This window comes from Bos mutus, chromosome 8, assembly GCF_027580195.1.
Source record: "Bos mutus isolate GX-2022 chromosome 8, NWIPB_WYAK_1.1, whole genome shotgun sequence".
NCBI classification, from domain to species: Eukaryota; Metazoa; Chordata; class Mammalia; order Artiodactyla; family Bovidae; genus Bos; species Bos mutus.
This window is the reverse complement of record NC_091624.1, coordinates 67060882-67078438: the sequence shown is the minus strand read 5'-3', so window position 1 is coordinate 67078438 and position 17557 is coordinate 67060882. Positions and strand designations below refer to the sequence as shown.

The following is a 17557-nucleotide window of genomic DNA, read 5'->3' as shown; positions in this document are numbered from 1 at the left end:
AATTATTAGAAAATGCAAATCAAAACTACAATGAGGTATCACCTTACATTGGTTGGAATGGCCATCATCACAAAATCTATAAACAATAAATGCTGCAGAGGGTGTGGAGAAAAGGGAACCCCCCTACACTGTTGGTGGTAATGTAAATTGGCACAGCCACTATGGAAAACAGTATGGAGGGTCCTTAAAAAGCTAAAAATAGAGCTACCCTATGACCCAGCAATCCCACTCCTAAACATGTATCAGAGAAAACCATAATTTGAAAGGATACATGCACTCCAATGTTCACTGCAGCCCTGTTGACAATAGCCAAGACATGGAAGCACCCTAAATGTCCACTGTCAGATGAATGGATGAAAATGTGGCACATATATACAATGAAGTATTACTTAGCCATAGTACAGTATTAGTCGCTCAGTTGTGTCTGACTCTTTGCGACCCCGTGGACTGTAGCCCACCAGGCTCCTCTAGGGACTTTTCCAGGCAAGAATACTGGAGTGGGTTGCCATTTCCTTCTCCAGGGGATCTTCCCAATCCAGGGATCAAACCTGGGTTTCTTGCATTGCAGGCAGATTCTGAGCCACCAGGGAAGCAAAAGGTACAAAACAGTAACATTTGCAGAGGCATGGATGGACCTAGAGAGTGTTATACAGAGTGAAGTAAGTCAGAAAAACAAATATCATATATTAATGCATATATGTGGAATCTAGAAAAATTGTACAGAGGAACCTGTTTGCAAAGCAGAATTATAGACAGAGACATAGAGAATAAACATATGGACACCAAAGGGTGGGTAGGATGGGTTGGAAAATTGGGATTGATGTTTGTACACTACTATGTATGAAGTAGATGGCTGGTGAGGGCCTACTATACAGCACAGGGAAGAAAAAAATAGAATATACAATCTTTGTAGGCTATATTAAGTTAACCTTAAAAATCCATTCCAATATACATTAGGTGCAGAAATATACTGTTTGATCCCACTTATATGAGGTGCCAGAATAGTCAAATTCAGAGAGTCAGAAAGTACACTGGTAGATGCCAGGGGCTGAGCAGTGGGGAGGGTGGATGGGGAAGGGCGATGGGAAGTTAAGTGTTTAAAGAGAACAGAGGTTCAGTTTAGGAAGGTGAAAAATTCAGGAAATGGATGATGGTGAGAGTTGCATAACAATGTGAACATACATAGTGCTACTTAACTGTATAGTTAAATACAGTTAAAATAGTATGTTTTCATATTATGAGACTTTTACCACAATAAAAAAATTTTAATTTCCCACACATCTTCAAAGATAATAAATTATATGGCACCCATGAAACATAACCAGAATGCTGTGACAAAAATGAACATTCTTACAGATGGCCAAAAAGCACATGAAAAGATGATCAACATCACTAATTATTAAAGAAATGCAACTCTAAACTACATGCACCCCAGTGTTCACTGCAGCACTATTTACAGTAGCCAGGACACGGAAGCAACCAAAACGTCCATCAACAGAGGAGTGGATAAAGAAGATGTGGTACATGTATCTACAATGGAATATTACCCAACCATAAAAAAGAACCAAATAATGCCATTTGCATGAGTGGACCTAGAGACTGTCATACTGAGTGAAGGCAGAGAAAGACAAATACTGTAAGATAATGCTTATATGTGGAATCTGAGAAAAAGGGTACAAATATGAACTTATTTACAAAACAGAGTCACAGATGTAGAAAACAAACTTATGGTTACCAGGGCGTAAGGGAGGAGGTATCAATTGGAAAATTGAAATTGACATATACATACTACTATATATAAAATAGATAACTAATAAGGACTTATGTACAGCACAGGGAACTCTACTCAATACTCTGTAATGGCCTATATGGGAAAGGATCCAAAAACAGAGTGGATACCCTTTGTATCATGTTAGACTTAATAGGCATGGTAGTCTTGAGCAAACATAATCTAATTACCTATATTATATATGAATAATAAAATGTATAAAGCCTCCAGATTTTTCTAAAACCTAGACCTAGAGAGTATCTTATTGAGTGAAGTAAGTCAGACAGAGAAGGAGAAAAATCCTTTGACATCCCTTATATGTGGACTCTAGAAAGAAATGATACAAATGAACTTACTTACAAAACAGAAAGAGACTCACAGACTTAGAATACAAACTCATGGTTGCCCTGGGGAAGAGATAGTTAGGGAGTTTGGGATCAACGTGTACACACTTCTATATTTAAAATGGATAACCAACAAGGACCTACTGTATAGCACATGGAACTCTGCTCAATGTTATGTGGCAGCCTGAATGGGAGGAGGGTTTGGGGGAGAATGGATACATGTATATGTATAGCTGAGTCCCTTCACTGTTCACCTGAAATTATCATAATATTGTTAATCAGCTATACTCCAATACAAAATAAAAAGTTCAAAAAAAAATTAAACTGAATATGTGTGTTAGTCGCTCAGTTGTGTCCAACTCTTTGCAACCCCATGGACTGTAACCTGCCAGGCTCCTCTGGCCATGGAATTCTCCAGACAAGAATACTGGAGTGGGTTGCCATTTCCCTCTCCAAGGGATCTTCCTGACCCAATTAGCAAACCCAGTCTCCGGCATTGCAGGTGAATGCTTTACCATCTGAGCTACTAGGGAAGCCCTTTTGAATATGTGTATATGTATGGCTGACTCACTTTGCTATGTGCCTGAAACTAACACAACATTGTAAATCACTATATTTCAATAAAATTTTTAAGTTAAATAAATAAATGTAGGGAGGCTAGCCAACTTAAAGAGCCCACACTTCTAACCCCTTATGCTATATAACCACCTACATATGTATATAACCTGTATGTGTTATACAACCTCATATATGAAGGCTCTATACAGACGAAAAAAGCAGTGACAAAGGAAGAGATTTATGCAGGGAAAAAGTGGGAAACAAAAAAAAGATAGTTGGATTTTGTATAAGAACTTAAGAGCTGCATGTGTTAAATGAGAATAAGAAAGTATGAAAACAGTAGATGTTAAAATTACATGGTTACATATTGAACTGGAACATCCTGGCATGTTAGTATACCCAGGGAAATAGACCTGTGTTATATTTTAGGGTTAACTAGAATTAGTGTAACAGTTAGGAAAAATGAGATAGCATACCCAAATGTTTGCACAAATAGATGAAATTAAATGCAAAAATAATCAGTAAAAATAGCATCTATGCATTGGAAACACATTCAAGGACATGTGTTATACTTAAAACAAGGCATTTCCATAATGTGAGCATCATATAAACATTTATTTAAACTGTTATTAAATACTAACTAGGGATATCAATACTTACAGAATTTTCTTTTAAGTTTCTAATATGTGAAACAAAAATTAAATGGTAACATTCAAACTTCTGTGCCATGCATATGCATTGCTAAATTTTTTTTTTCTTTTAAACTTTTTATTTTGTATTGGGGTATAGCCAGTTAACAATATTGTGATAATTTCAGATGAATAGTGAAGGAATTCAGCCATACATATATATGTATCCATTCTCCCCAAAACCCTCCTCCCATCCAAGCTGCCACACAACACTGAGCAGAGTTCCATGTGCTATACAATAGGTCTTTGTTGGTTATCCATTTTAAATACAGCAGTGTATAAATGTTGATCCCAAATTTCCCATCTCTTTCCCCCAGCAACCGTAAGTACATTTTATAGGTCTGTGAGTCTCTTTCTGTTTTGTAAGTTCATTTGTATCATTTCTTTTTAGATTCCACATATAAGGACTATCATCCAAGATTTCTCTTTCTCTGACTTATTTCACTCAGTATGACACTCTCTAGGTCCATCCATGTTATAGTAAATGGCATTATTTCATTCTTTTAATGGCTGAATAAGATTCCATAGTTTATTTATATATACACCACATATTCTCTATCCACTCCTCTGTCCATGGACATTTAGGTTGCTTCCATGTCATGGATATTGTAAACAGTGCTGCAATGACTATTGGGGTGCTTGTATCCTTATGGATCATGTTTCTCTCCAGATATACATCCAGGAGTGGGATTGCAGGGTCATGTGGTAGTTCTATTTTCAGTTATTTAAGGAAGCTCCATACCGTTTTCCATAGCAGCTGTACCAATCTACATTCCCACCAACAGTGTACAAGGGTTCCCTTCTCTCCACACTCTCTCCAGCATTTATTATTTGTGGATTTTTTGATGATAGCCACTCTGGCTGGTGTGAAGTGATATCTCATTGTAGTTTTGATTTGCATTTCCCTAATAATTAGGGATGTTGAACATCTTTTCATGTACCGGTTAGCCATCTGTATGTCTTCTTTGGAAAAATGTCTATTTAGGTAGTCTGCCTATCACGAAAAACTGGACAGCCACATGTTTTAAAAAAAAAAAAAAAGATCATTCTTTAACTTCATAAACAAAAATAATCTCAGAATGGAATAAAGACATAACGTGAGACCAGACACTATAAATCTCCTAGAGGAAAGCATAGACAGAACACTCTGACATAAATCATGGCAACTTCTTTTTTGATCCATCTCCCAGAATAATGGAAATAAAAACAAAAATAAATGGGACCTACTTAAACTCAACAGTTTTTGCATACCAAAGGAAATAAACAAAATGAAAACACAACCCACAGATTGGGAGAAAATGTTTGCAAGTGACATATAAAGAATTATTCTCCAAAATTTACAAACAGCTTATGATGCATAACAGCATCAAAACAAATATCTATGCATTACTAAATTTTATAGACCAAATATTCTAGAAACCATGCAAATTTAACTTTCAGTTTTTAGATTTATAACAAAGAAAATGGTAATTTATAATACTCATTGGGGCATATAGATAAAGATTTCAATATATATTTTAGTTTTTAAGTGAGTAAGTAAATATATGGAAAAAGAATGAATATTCTGGAAACATAAAAGAGCTCTTGGAAATTAAAAGCATAATTGTATAAATTAGAAACTAAGAGAGAAAGAGTTATTAGGAGATAATGTTGAAGAAATATCCCCAAAAGATTAAAAATAGGTAAGATGGAATAAGAAAACTTGAAGACCATTAGATCCAATATCAAAACAACAGGACTTCCGGAAAGAGAAAATAGAGACAATGGATGTCAGAAAACCCTCAAACAAATAAGTCAAGAAAAATTTCTAGAGCTAAAGGATATGAGTTTGTTTCCAGACTGAAAGGGACTCTGAGTGCCCAGCACAATGGATGAAAATGAACCTGACCATGCAACTTCAGACCACCAAGGATGATGACTAGATTCTATAATTTCAGACAGTAAAATTAATTTTATATAAAAGCTCAAGTCTCAAAATTGTATAAAATTTCTCAATAGCATTCTGATAGCTAGAAACTAATGGAACTATGCCTTTAAAATTCTGAGAGAAATTAATTGCCAACCTATAATTCTATATGGGCTTCCCTGTGGTTCAGCTGGTAAAGAATCCACCTACAACGTGGGAGACCTGGGTTCGATCCCTGGGTTGGGCAGATCCCCTGGAGAAGGGAAAGGCAAGCCACTCCAGTATTCTGGCCTGGAGAATTCTATGGACTGTATAGTCCATGGGGTCACAAAGAGTCAGACAGGACTGAGCAACTTTCACTTATAAGTCTACATGCCCTGTATACTGGTCAGTGTTCTCTAGAGAAATAGGATGGGGGAGACATAGACATAGATGACAGGTTTCTTTTCAGAAATTGGCTCACACAACTGTGGGGAAAGGCAATTCTGAAATTCATAGGGCAGATTTCCAGGCTGGAAACACAGCAAGGGTTGATGGAGCAATCCTGAGACAAAATCTCTTCTTTTCCAGGAAACTTCAGTTTTTGCTATAAGGCCTTAACTTGATTTAGTCACTTAAAAACTAAAATACATATTGAAATCCTTATCTAGCTACCCTTTACCTTGAAAGGGTAATCTCCTTTAAAATCAGCTGATTAAAGATCTTAATTATGGGACTTCCCTGTCAATCTAGTGGTTAAGAGTCCATGCTTCCAATGCAGGGGGTGTGGGTTTGACCCCTGGTTGGGGAACTAAGATCCCACATGCCTCTTGGGGTGGCTAAAAAAAAAAAGAGAGACAGATTAAAAAATAATAAAGATCTTAATTATAGCCACAAGATATTTTCAGTGTTTCAAATATTAGTGTTTGATTAAATAAATAGGTGCTCTACCACTAGCCCAGTTGATACATAAAATTAATCATCACTCCCTGGAAAACCAATTAAAAGTGAAGGTAGAATAAGTTATCTATGCAAAAACCTTTTCCATCTTCCCTTTATCTAAAGACTTCCAAAAGATATGTTCAACCAAAATGAGATAGTAAACAAAGAAAAAGAAAGGCATGAACTAGAGAAATCACTGGATCCAAAAAAAAAGAGGTCACACTCAAAGTGAGGTGAAAGGAATCCCCAGGATAAATGTAAAGGGAAATCCCAACATGGCAACAATGGAGGAGATCTATAAATATATCATTCCAGATGGGAGCAGGTGAGATGGCTCCAGACACAACTTCTCCAAGAAGGTGAAAATACCCAAAGACTTATTTAAAAAGACCAGAAAATTACTTCTAGGTATCCTGGATCTAAGCCTGGAACAGAGAGCAAGGGAAGGTTATTAACAGAAAAAAACTGGTTAAATATGGAATTTAGTTAATAGTAAAAATATGAATAAAATCTGGAATTTAGTTAATAGTATTGATAGCACTGGTGATAGAAGCAAGGTTCAATGCTGTAAAGAGCAATAGTGCATAGGAACCTGGAATGTTAGGTCCACGAATCAAGGCAAATTGGAAGTGGTCAAACTGGAGATGGCAAGAGTGAACATTGACATTCTAGGAATCAGTGAACTAAGATGGACTGGAATGGGTGAATTTAACTCAGATGATCATTATATCTACTACTTTGGCAGGAATCCCTTAGATGAAATGGAGTAGCCATCATGGTCAACAAAAGAGTCTGAAATGCGGTACTTGGATGCAATCTCAAAAACGACAGAATGATCTCTGTTCGTTTCCAAGGCAAACCATTCAATATCATGGTAATCCAAGTCTATGCCCCAAACAGTAACGCTGAAGAGACTGAAGTTAAACAGTTCTATGAAGACCTACAAGACCTTCTAGAATTAACACCCAAAAGAGATGTCCTTTTCATTATAGGGGGCTGGAATGCAAAAGTAGGAAGTCAAGAAACACCTGGAGTAACAGGCAAATTTGGCCTTGGAATACGGAATGAAGCAGGGCAAAGACTAATAGAGTTCTGCCAAGAGAATGCACTGGTCATAGCAAACACCCTCTTCCAACAACACAAGAGAAGACTCTACACATGGACATCACCAGATGGTTGACACCGAAATCAGACTGATTGTATTCTTTGCAGCCAAAAATGGAGAAGCTCTATACAGTCAGTAAAACAAGACCGGGAGCTGACTGTGGCTCAGATCATGAACTCCTTATTGCCAAATTCAGACTGAAATTGAAGAAAGTAGGGAAAACCACTAGATCATTCAGGTATGACCTAAATCAAATCCCTTATAACTATACTGCTAAGTCACTTCAGTTGTGTCCGACTCTGTGCAACCCCATAGATGGCAGCCCACCAGGCTCCCCCATCCCTAGGATTCTCCAGGCAAGAACACTGGAGTAGGTTGCCATCTCTTTCTCCAATGCATCAAAGTGAAAAATGAAAGGGAAGTCGTTTAATCATGTCCGACCCTCAGGGACCCCCTGGACTGCAGCCTTCCAGGATCCTCCATCCATGGGATTTTCCAGGCAAGAGTACTGGAGTGGGGTGCCATTGCCTTCTCCGATACAATGGAAGTGAGAAATAGATTTAAGGGACTAGATCTGATAGATTGCCTGAAGAACTATGGATGGAGGTTCGAGACATTGTACAGGAGACAGGGATCAAGACCATCCCCAAGAAAAAGAAATGCAAAAAAGCAAAATGGCTGTCTGAGGAGGCCTTACAAATAGCTTTGAAAAGAAGAGAAGTGAAAAGCAAAGGAGAAAAGGAAAGATACACTCATTTGAATGCAGAGTTCCAAAGAATAGCAAGGAGAGATAAGAAAGCCTTTCTCAGCGATCAATGCAAAGAAATCGCAGAAAACAATAGAATGGGAAAAACTAGAGATCTCTTCCGGAGAAGGCGATGGCACCCCACTCCAGTACTCTTGCCTGGAAAATCCCATGGACGGAGGAGCCTGGTGGGCTGCAGTCCATGGGGTCACTAAGAGTCGGACACGACTGAGCGACTTCACTTTCACTTTTCACTTTCATGCACTGGAGAAGGAAATGGCAACCCACTCCAGTGTTCTTGCCTGGAGAATCCCAGGGACGGGGGAGCCTGGTGGGCTGCCGTCTATGGGGTTGCACAGAGTCGGACACGACTGAAGCGACTTAGCAGTAGCAGAGATCTCTTCAAGAAAATTAGAGATACCAAGGGAACAGTTCATGCAAAGATGGGCTCAATAAAGGACAGAAATGGTATGGACCTAACAGAAGCAGAAGATATTAAGAAGTGGCAAGAATACACAGAAGAACTGTACAAAAAAGATCTTTACAACCCAGATAATCACAATGGTGTGATCACTCACCTAGAGCCAGATAACCTGGAATGTGAAGTCAAATGGGCCTTAGGAAGCATCACTATGAACAAAGCAGTGGAGGTCATGGAATTCTAGTTGAGTTACTTCAAATCCTGAAAGATGATGCTGTGAAAGTGCTACACTCAATATGCCAGCAAATTTGGAAAACTCAGCAGTGGCCACAGGACCGGAAAAGGTCAGTTTTCATTTCAATCCCAAAGAAAGGCAATGCCAAAGAATGCTCAAACTATCACACAATTGTACTCATCTCACACGCTAGTAAAGTAATGCTTAAAATTCTCCAAGCCAAGCTTCAGCAAAATGTGAACTGTGAACTTCCAGATGTTCAAGCTGGCTTTAGAAAAGGCAGAGGAACCAGAGATCAAATGGCCAACATCTGATGGATCATCGAAAAAGCAAGAGAGTTCCAGAAAAACAGTTATTTCTGCTTTATTGACTCTGCCAAAGCCTTTGACTGTGTGGATCACAATAAACTGTGGAAAATTCTGAAAGACCACCTGACCTGCCTCTTAAGAAATCTGGATGCAGGTCAGGAAGCAACAGTTAGAACTGGACATGGAACAACAGACTGGTTCCAAATAGGAAAAGGAGTACGTCAAGGCTGTATATTATCACCCTGCTTATTTAACTTATATGCAGAGTACATCATGAGAAACGCTGGGCTGGAGGAAACACAAGCTGAAATCAAGATTGCCATTAGAAATATCAATAACCTCAGATATGCAGATGACACCACCCTTATGGCAGAAAGTGAAGAGGAACTAAAGAGCCTCTGGATGAAAGTGAAAGAGGAGAGTGAAAAAGTTGGCTTAAAGCTCAACATTCAGAGAACTAAGATCATGATAGATGGGGAAATAGTGGAAACAATGGCTGACTTTATTTGGGGGGACTCCAAAATCACTGCAGATGGTGACTGCAGCAATGAAATTAAAAGACGTTTACTCCTTGGAAGGAAAGTTATGACCACCCAGAGAGCATATTAAAAAGTAGAAACGTTACTTTGCCAACAAACATCCGTCTAGTCAAGGCTATGGTTTTTCCTGTGGTCATGTATGGATGTGAGAGTTGGACTATAAAGAAAGCTGAGTGCCAAAGAATTGATGCTTTTGAACTGTGATATTGGAGAAGACTCTTGAGAGTCCCTTGGACTGCAAGGAGATCCAACCAGTCCATCCTAAAGGAGATCAGTCCTGGGTGTTCATTGGAAGGACTGATGTTGAAACTGAAACTCCAATACTTTGGCCACCTGATGTGAAGAGCTGACTCACTGGAAAAGACCCTGCTGCTGGGAAAGATTTAGGGCAGGAGGAGAAGGGGACGACAGAGGATGAGATGTTTGAATGGCATCATCGACTCGATGGAGATGGGTTTGGGTAGACTCCAGGAGTTAATCATGGACAGGGAGTCCTGGCGTGCTGCGGTTCATGGGGTCACAAAGAGTTAGACACGACTGAGCAACTGAACTGAACTGAATTGTACAAAAGTCAATACTTAGTTTGTAAAAAATAATGTTAAAATCATATGTAAGTATGACTCAAGAGAAACTAGGTAAATGGTATGTAGAACCTCTGTTCTAGGGAATTCCCTGACAGTCCAGTGGTTAGGACTTGGCATCTTCACTGCCAAGGCCTGGGTTCAATCCCTGGTTGGGGAACTAAGATCCCATGAGCCACATGGTGTGGCAGAAAAAAAGAAAGAAACCCTGCTCTATCTTTGCACATTTTCTGTAAATCTAACATTACTCTCAAAAAAAAAGTTAATTAAAACCGTGTACCATGGCGGATGCATGTTGATGTATGGCAAAACCAATACAATATTGTAAAGTAAAAAAAAAAAAAATAATAATGAAAAGAATTTAAAAATAAATATTAAAAATTTTTAAAAAAAAACTGAAGAAATAAGGAAAAGATTTAAACAGACATTTCAAAAGAAAATATATGGCTGAGGACTTCCCTGGTGGTACAGTGGATAAGAATTGGCCTGTCAATTCAGGGGACACAGGTTTGATCCCTGGTCCAGGAAGATTCCACATGCCATGGAGCAACTCAGCGCATGAGCCACAGCTACTGGGCCTCGGTGCCCCAACTGCTGAAGCTTGTGTGCCTATAGCCTGCACTCTGCAACAGGAGAAACCACCACAACGAGAAGCCCACGCACCACAACGAGGAGTAGTCCCCACTCACCACGACCAGAGAACGCCTGTGCACAGCAACGAAGACCCAGCACAACTAAATAAATTAAAAAAAGAAAATACATGGCTGACAAATAAGACCAACAAAGACGCTCAACATCATCAGTCATTAGGGAAATGCAAATTAAAACTATAATGACATGCACATACACTAAACTGGCTTTTTGTAATTGACAATACCAAGTGCTGGTGAGAATGCAAAGTAATTCCGTCATACTTTGCTGTTGGAAGTGCAAAATTGTACAGCCACTGTGGAAAAATTTGTCCATTTCTAATAAAGTAAATCATATACCCTTATATGACTCAGCAATTCAACTCCAAGTATTTACCCTAGAAAATTGAAAAGTTCTATTTTCATAAGCACTTTTCTGTGGATACATATAACAGCTTTATAAATAATCACCAAACCCTGAAAACAACCCAAATGTCCCACAATGTGTAAATGGATAAATAAACTGTGGCTCATTCATACAATGAAATGACACACAGCAATAAAAAGAAAAGAATTACTGACACACTCAAAAATGTGGATGAATCTAAAAAGCATTATGCTGAGTGAAAGAAGCTAGACTCTAAAGGTCAATTACTGTATAAATTCATTTATATGACATTCTAGAAAAGGCAAAATGATAGGTTAAAAGAACAGGCCAGTGACTGCCAACTAAAATAGGGGTAGCATGAGGAAATTTGCTTCCCAGATGGCTCTACTGGTAAAGAGCCCTCCTGCCAATGCAGGATACCCGGGTCCATCCCTGGGTTAGGAAGATGCCCCTAGAGGAGGGCATGGCAACCCACTCCAGTATTCTTGCCTGGAGAATCCACTGGACAGAGGACCTGGCAGGCTACAGTCCATAGTGTTGCAAAGAGTTAGACAGGACTAAATATTAACATACTTAAAGGCAGAAATAGACAACAATACAATAATGGTAGAGAACTTCAACACCTCACTTTCACTGATGGATAGATCATAAAGATAGAAAATCTATAAGGTAACATTGGACTTAAACTACACATAAGACCAGATGGACTGGACATTTTCAGATCATTCTATCTAAAACCAGCTGTATACACATTTTTCTCAAATACACAGTGAACATTCTCCAAGATATGTCATATGTTAGGCCACAAAATTAGAAAAGGTCAGTTTTCATTTCAATCCCCAAAAAAGGCAATGCCAAAGAATGCTCAAACTACCGCACAATTGCACTCATCTCACACGGTAGGAAAGTAATGCTCAAAATTCTCCAAGCCAAGCTTCAACAGTACATGAGCCAGGAACTTCTAGATGTTCAAGCTGGTTTCAGAAAAGGCAGAGGAACCAGAGATCAAATGGCCAACATCTGCTGGATCACCGAAAATGCAAGAGAGTTCCAAAAAAACATCTGCTTTATTGACTATGCCAAAGCCCTTGACTGTGTGGATCACCACAAACTGTGGAAAATACTGAAGGAGATGGGCATACCAGACCACCTGACCTGCCTCCTGAGAAATCTGTATGCAGGTCAGGAAGCAACAGTTAGAACCAGACATGAAACAACAGACTGGTTCCAATTAGGAAAAGGAGTACGTCAAGGCTGTATATTGTCACCCTGCTTATTTAACTTATATGCAGAATACATCATGAGAAATGCTGGGCTGGAGGAAGCACAAGCTGGAATCAAGATTGCTGGGAGAAATATCAATAACCTCAGATATACAGCAGATGACACCACCGTTATGGCAGAAAGTGAAGAAGAACTAAAGAGCCTCTTGATGAAAGTGAAAGAGGAGAGTGAAAAAGTTGGCTTAAAGTTCAATATTCAGAAAACTAAGATCATGGCATTCAGTCCCATCACTTCATGGCAAATAGATGGAGAAACAGTGGAAACAGTGACAGACTTTATTTTGGGGGGCTCCAAAATCACTGCAGATGGTGACTGCAGCCATGAAATAAAAGGACGCTTAAAAAAAAAAATTTTTTTTTAAAAAGGACGCTTACTCTGTGGAAGAAAAGCTATGACCAACCTTGACAGCATATTAAAAAGCAGAGACATTACTTTGCCAACAAACGTCTGTCTAGTCAAGGCTATGTTTTTTCCATTAGTCATGTATGGATGTGAGAGTTGAACTTTAAAGAAAGCTGAGTTGGACTATAAAGAAAGCTGTGCACATAAAAATTAATGCTTTTGAACTGTGGTGTTGGAGAAGACTCCTGAGAGTCCCTTGGACTGCAAGGAGATCCAACCAGTCCATCCTAAAGGAAATCAGTCCTGAATGTTCATTGGAAGGACTGATGTTTAAGTTGAAACCAATACTTTGGCCACCTGATGCAAAGAGCTGACTCATTTGAAAAGACCCTGCTGCTGGGAAAGGTTGAAGGCAGGAGGAGAAGGGGACGACAGAGGATGAGATGGCATCACCAACTCAATGGACATGAGTTTGAGTAAACTCTGGGAGTTAGTGATGGACAGGGAGGCCTGGCATTCTGCAGTCCATGGGGTCGCAAAGAGTCAGACACAACTGAGCGAATGAACTGTACTGAGGCCATAAAACAATTCAATAATTTTAAGACTGAAAAACTGTCATGCATCTTTTCCAACCACAGTGGTATGAAATTAGAAATCAATGAAAAGAAAACTGGAAAATTCTCAAAAACATGGAGATGAAACAATATGCTCCTGAACAACCAATGGATCAAAGAAGAAATGAAGAGAAATCAAAAAATATCTTAAGACAAATGAAAATGAAAATAAAACATATCCACGCTTATGGCATGCAGCAAAAGCAATTCCAAGCCAGACATTCACAGTGATAAGTGCCTACATTACGAAACAAAAAAGATCTTAAACAGCCTAACTTTATATCTTAAGGAACTAGAAAATTAAAAACTAAGCCCAAAGTTAGTAATAGGAAGGCAATAACAAAGATCAGAACAAAAATGAATGAAATAGAGATGAGAAAGACGATAGAAAAGATCAATGAAACCAAAGGTAGTTTTTTGAAACAACAAATGAAACAGACAAACCTTTAGTTCAATTTTTCCAAGAAAAGAAAAAGAAGAGTCAAAAAAAAAAAAAGATAAAATAGGAAATAAAAGAGGTATTACAACTAATACCATGGAAATGCAAAGGATCATAACACACTAGTATATATAATTGTATGCCAACAAATTAGACAACCTAGAAAAAATGGATAAATTCCTAGAAACTTACAACCTACCAATACTGAATCATTAAGAAACAGAAAATCTAAACAGATCAATTACTAGTAAGGAGATTCTATCAGTATCCAAAAAACCCCCCAACAAAACAAAATTCCAAGCTTTTGTTCACTGGCTTTACTAATGAATTTGACCAAAAACTTAAAGAAAAATTTATACCAATCCTTCCCAAACTCTTCCCAATATATATAAGAGGAAGAAAAACACATTTATTTTATCATGTCAGCTTTAGCTTGATACCAAAACCAGTCAAGGACTCTACAAGCAAATTACAGGCAATATCCCTGATGAACAAAGAGCAAAAATCCTCAACAAAATATTAGCAAACCAAATTCAGCAGTATATTAAAAGTATCATAATATCATGGTCAAGTGGGATTTATCCCGATGATGCAAAAATGGTTTGACATTCACAAACTGATATCATATACTACATTAACAAAATAAAGCATAAAGATGATATGATCTCAAGAAGTGCAGAAGAAGCAAATATTTTTCTTTTTTCAAATGAAAACTTCAATATCCATTGATGATAAGAGCTCTCAACAAAGTGAATGTACAGGGACGTTACTGTTGGTTTGTAGCCATAGGAGTTTTCCAGGTAAAATTCAAAACAATCTTCCATTCATAGAGGGAAAGGAGAAATAAGGAAAGAGACAAGATTGTTGGCTGAAGCTTCAATAAGCAAGGGAACTTACATACTATGCTTGTCTTGGACAGTCACAAGATGAGTTGATCTCCACACCTGCATGCCAGGACTCAAAATGTGTATATTCAGGCTTCAAGGAGTTTAGTCACGTATACAGGCCAGATGTTCTCAACAACACATTATTGTCTCAAGGCTCCATTTTTTAAATGGATCTTAGTGTAGAAACAATTGACAGTGTACGTTTCAAGGATGGGGGAAGAGAGGAGCCTCCAATTGCCTAGATCCAGTCCACAGGTCAGCCACAGTCATCTTCTCAACAACCACCTCCAATACTTAACTCAGTGTATTAAAGGTCATATATGACAAGCCCACAGTTAACTCAAATGGTGATAAGCTGAAAAGTTTTCCTCTAAGACCAGGAACTGGACAAGAATGCCCATTCTCACCACTTTTATTCAACATAATATTGAAAGTCCTAACCAGGGCAATTATGCAAGAAAAAGAAAAAAAGACATCTAAAATGGAAAGGAAGAAGTAGAGCTGATAGAATATTATATATAGAAAACCCTAATGACTCCACCAAAAAAATTTTTTTACGAATTCAGGAAAGCTGCAAGATCCAACAGTTCAGTTCAATTCAGTTGCTCAGTCATGTCCAACTCTTTGCTACCCTATGGACTGCAGCACACCAGGCTTCCTTGTCCATCACCAACTCCCGGAGCTTGCTCAAACTCATGTCCATCAAGTCGGTGATGCCATCCAACTACTTCATCCTCTGTCATCCCCTCCTCCTCCTGCCTTCAGTCTTTCCCAGCATCAGAGTCTTTTCCAATGAGTCAGTTCTTCGCATCAGGTGGCCAATGTATTGGAGCTTCTGCTTCAGCATTGTTCCTTCCAATAAATATTCAGTGTTGATTTCCTTTAGGATGGACTGGTTGGATCTCCTTGAAGTCCATGGGACTCTCAAGAGTCGTCTCCAGTACCACAGTTCAAAAGCATCAATTCTTCAGCGCTCAGCCTTCTTTATGGTCCAACTCTCACATCTGTACATGACTACTGGAAAAACCATAGCTTTGACTAGACAGACCTTTGTCAGCAAAGTGATGTCTTTGCTTTTCAATATGGTGTCTAAGTTAATGTCATAGCTTTTCTTCCAAGGAGCAAGCATCTTTTAATTTCATAGCTGTAGTCACTGTCTGCAGTGACTTTGGAGGCCAAGAAAATAAAATCTGTCACTGTTTCCATTGTTTCCCCATCCATTTGCCATGAAGTGATTGCCATGATCTTAGTTTTCTGAATGAAGTTTTAAGCCAGCTTTTCACTCTCCTCTTTCACATTCACCAAGAGACTCCTTAGTTCCTTTTCTTTTCCTACCATTAAAGTGGTATCATCTGCATATCTGAAGTTGTTGATATTTCTCCTTGCAATCTTTATTCTAACTTGTGAGTCATCCAGCTCAGCATCTTGCATGATGTACTCTGCATATAAGTTAAATAAGCAGAGTGACAATATACAACCTTGTTGTACTCCTTTCCCAATTTTGAATCAGTTTGTTGTTCCATGTCCAGTTCTAACTGTTGCTTCTTGACCCACATACAGGTTTCTCAGAAGACAGGTAAGGTGGTGTGGTATTCCCTTCATTTTAAGAATTTTCCACAGTTTGTTGTGAGCCACAGTCACAGGCTTTAGAGTAGTCAATGAAACAGATGTTTTTGTGGAATTCCTTGCTTTTTCTATGATCCAGCAGATGTTGGCAATTTGACCTTTGGTTCCTCTGTCTTTTCTAAATCCAGCTTGTACCATCTGGAAGTTCTTGGTTCATGAACTGCTGAAGCTTAGCTTGAAGGATTTTGAGCATAACCTTGCTAGCATGTGAAATGAGTGCAATTGTACAGTAGTTTGAACATTCTTTGGCATTACCTTTCTTTGGGATTGGAATGAAAACTAACCTTTTCCAGTCCTGTGGCCACTGCTGAGTTTTCCAAATTTGCTGGTATATTGAGTGCAGCACTTTAGCACCAGCACCTTTTAGGATTTTAAATAGCTCAGCTAGAATTCCATCACCTCCACCAGCTTTGTTCATAGTAATGCTTCCTAAGGTCCACTTGATGTCACACTCCAGGATGTCTGGCTCTAGGTGAGTGACCACACAATTGTGGTTATCTGGGTCATTAGAAAATCAATATACAAATACAGTTGTATTTCTACACACTAACAAGGAACTATCAGGGGAAAAGAAAAAAAGAAAATAACCCCACTCACAATTGTAATAAAGAGAAAAAATACCTAGGAATCAATTTAACCCAGGAGATGAAAGACATGTACACTGAAAACTATAAGACACTGATGAAAGAAACTGAAGAAGACACAAACAAGTGGAAAGGTAGACCATGCCCACACATTGTTATACCATGCAGAGCAATCTACAGAATCAATGCAATCTCTGCTGAAGTGCTAATGGCATTTTAAAAACAGGACTAGAACAAACAATTCTAAAAGTACAGAATGACAAAAGACCACAAACAACCAAAGCACTCTTGAGAAAGAAGGACATAGCTGGAGGTATCACACTTCTTGATTTCAAACTTTATTACAAAGCTATAGTAATCGAAACAGTATAGTATTTGCATAAAATTAACACATAGACCAATGGGACAAAATTGAGGGCCCAGGCATAAGTCTATGTATACATGTTCAATTCATTTATGACAAAGTAGTCAAAAACACACAGTGTGGGGAAAATAGTCTCTTCAATAAATGGTTTTGAGAAAACCAGACAGCCACATGCCAAAGAATGAAACTGGACTACTCTCTTAACATCAAATACACAAAAACCAAGTCATTTGGATTAAAGACTTGAATGTAAGACCTGAAGCCAGAAAACACCTAGAAA

At 38.5% G+C, this 17557-nt stretch overlaps 1 long non-coding RNA gene and 1 other non-coding gene across 6 annotated transcripts in view; one reads left to right on the top strand and one right to left on the bottom strand.

Annotated features, from left to right (window-relative positions):
• Positions 1-17557, bottom strand: part of LOC138988904 (uncharacterized) — a 155289-nt gene that overhangs the window by 33392 nt on the left and 104340 nt on the right. The window lies entirely within an intron of this gene.
• Positions 10209-10280, top strand: TRNAE-UUC (transfer RNA glutamic acid (anticodon UUC)). Its single transcript has one exon. It is a non-coding gene; the product is annotated as a tRNA-Glu (tRNA).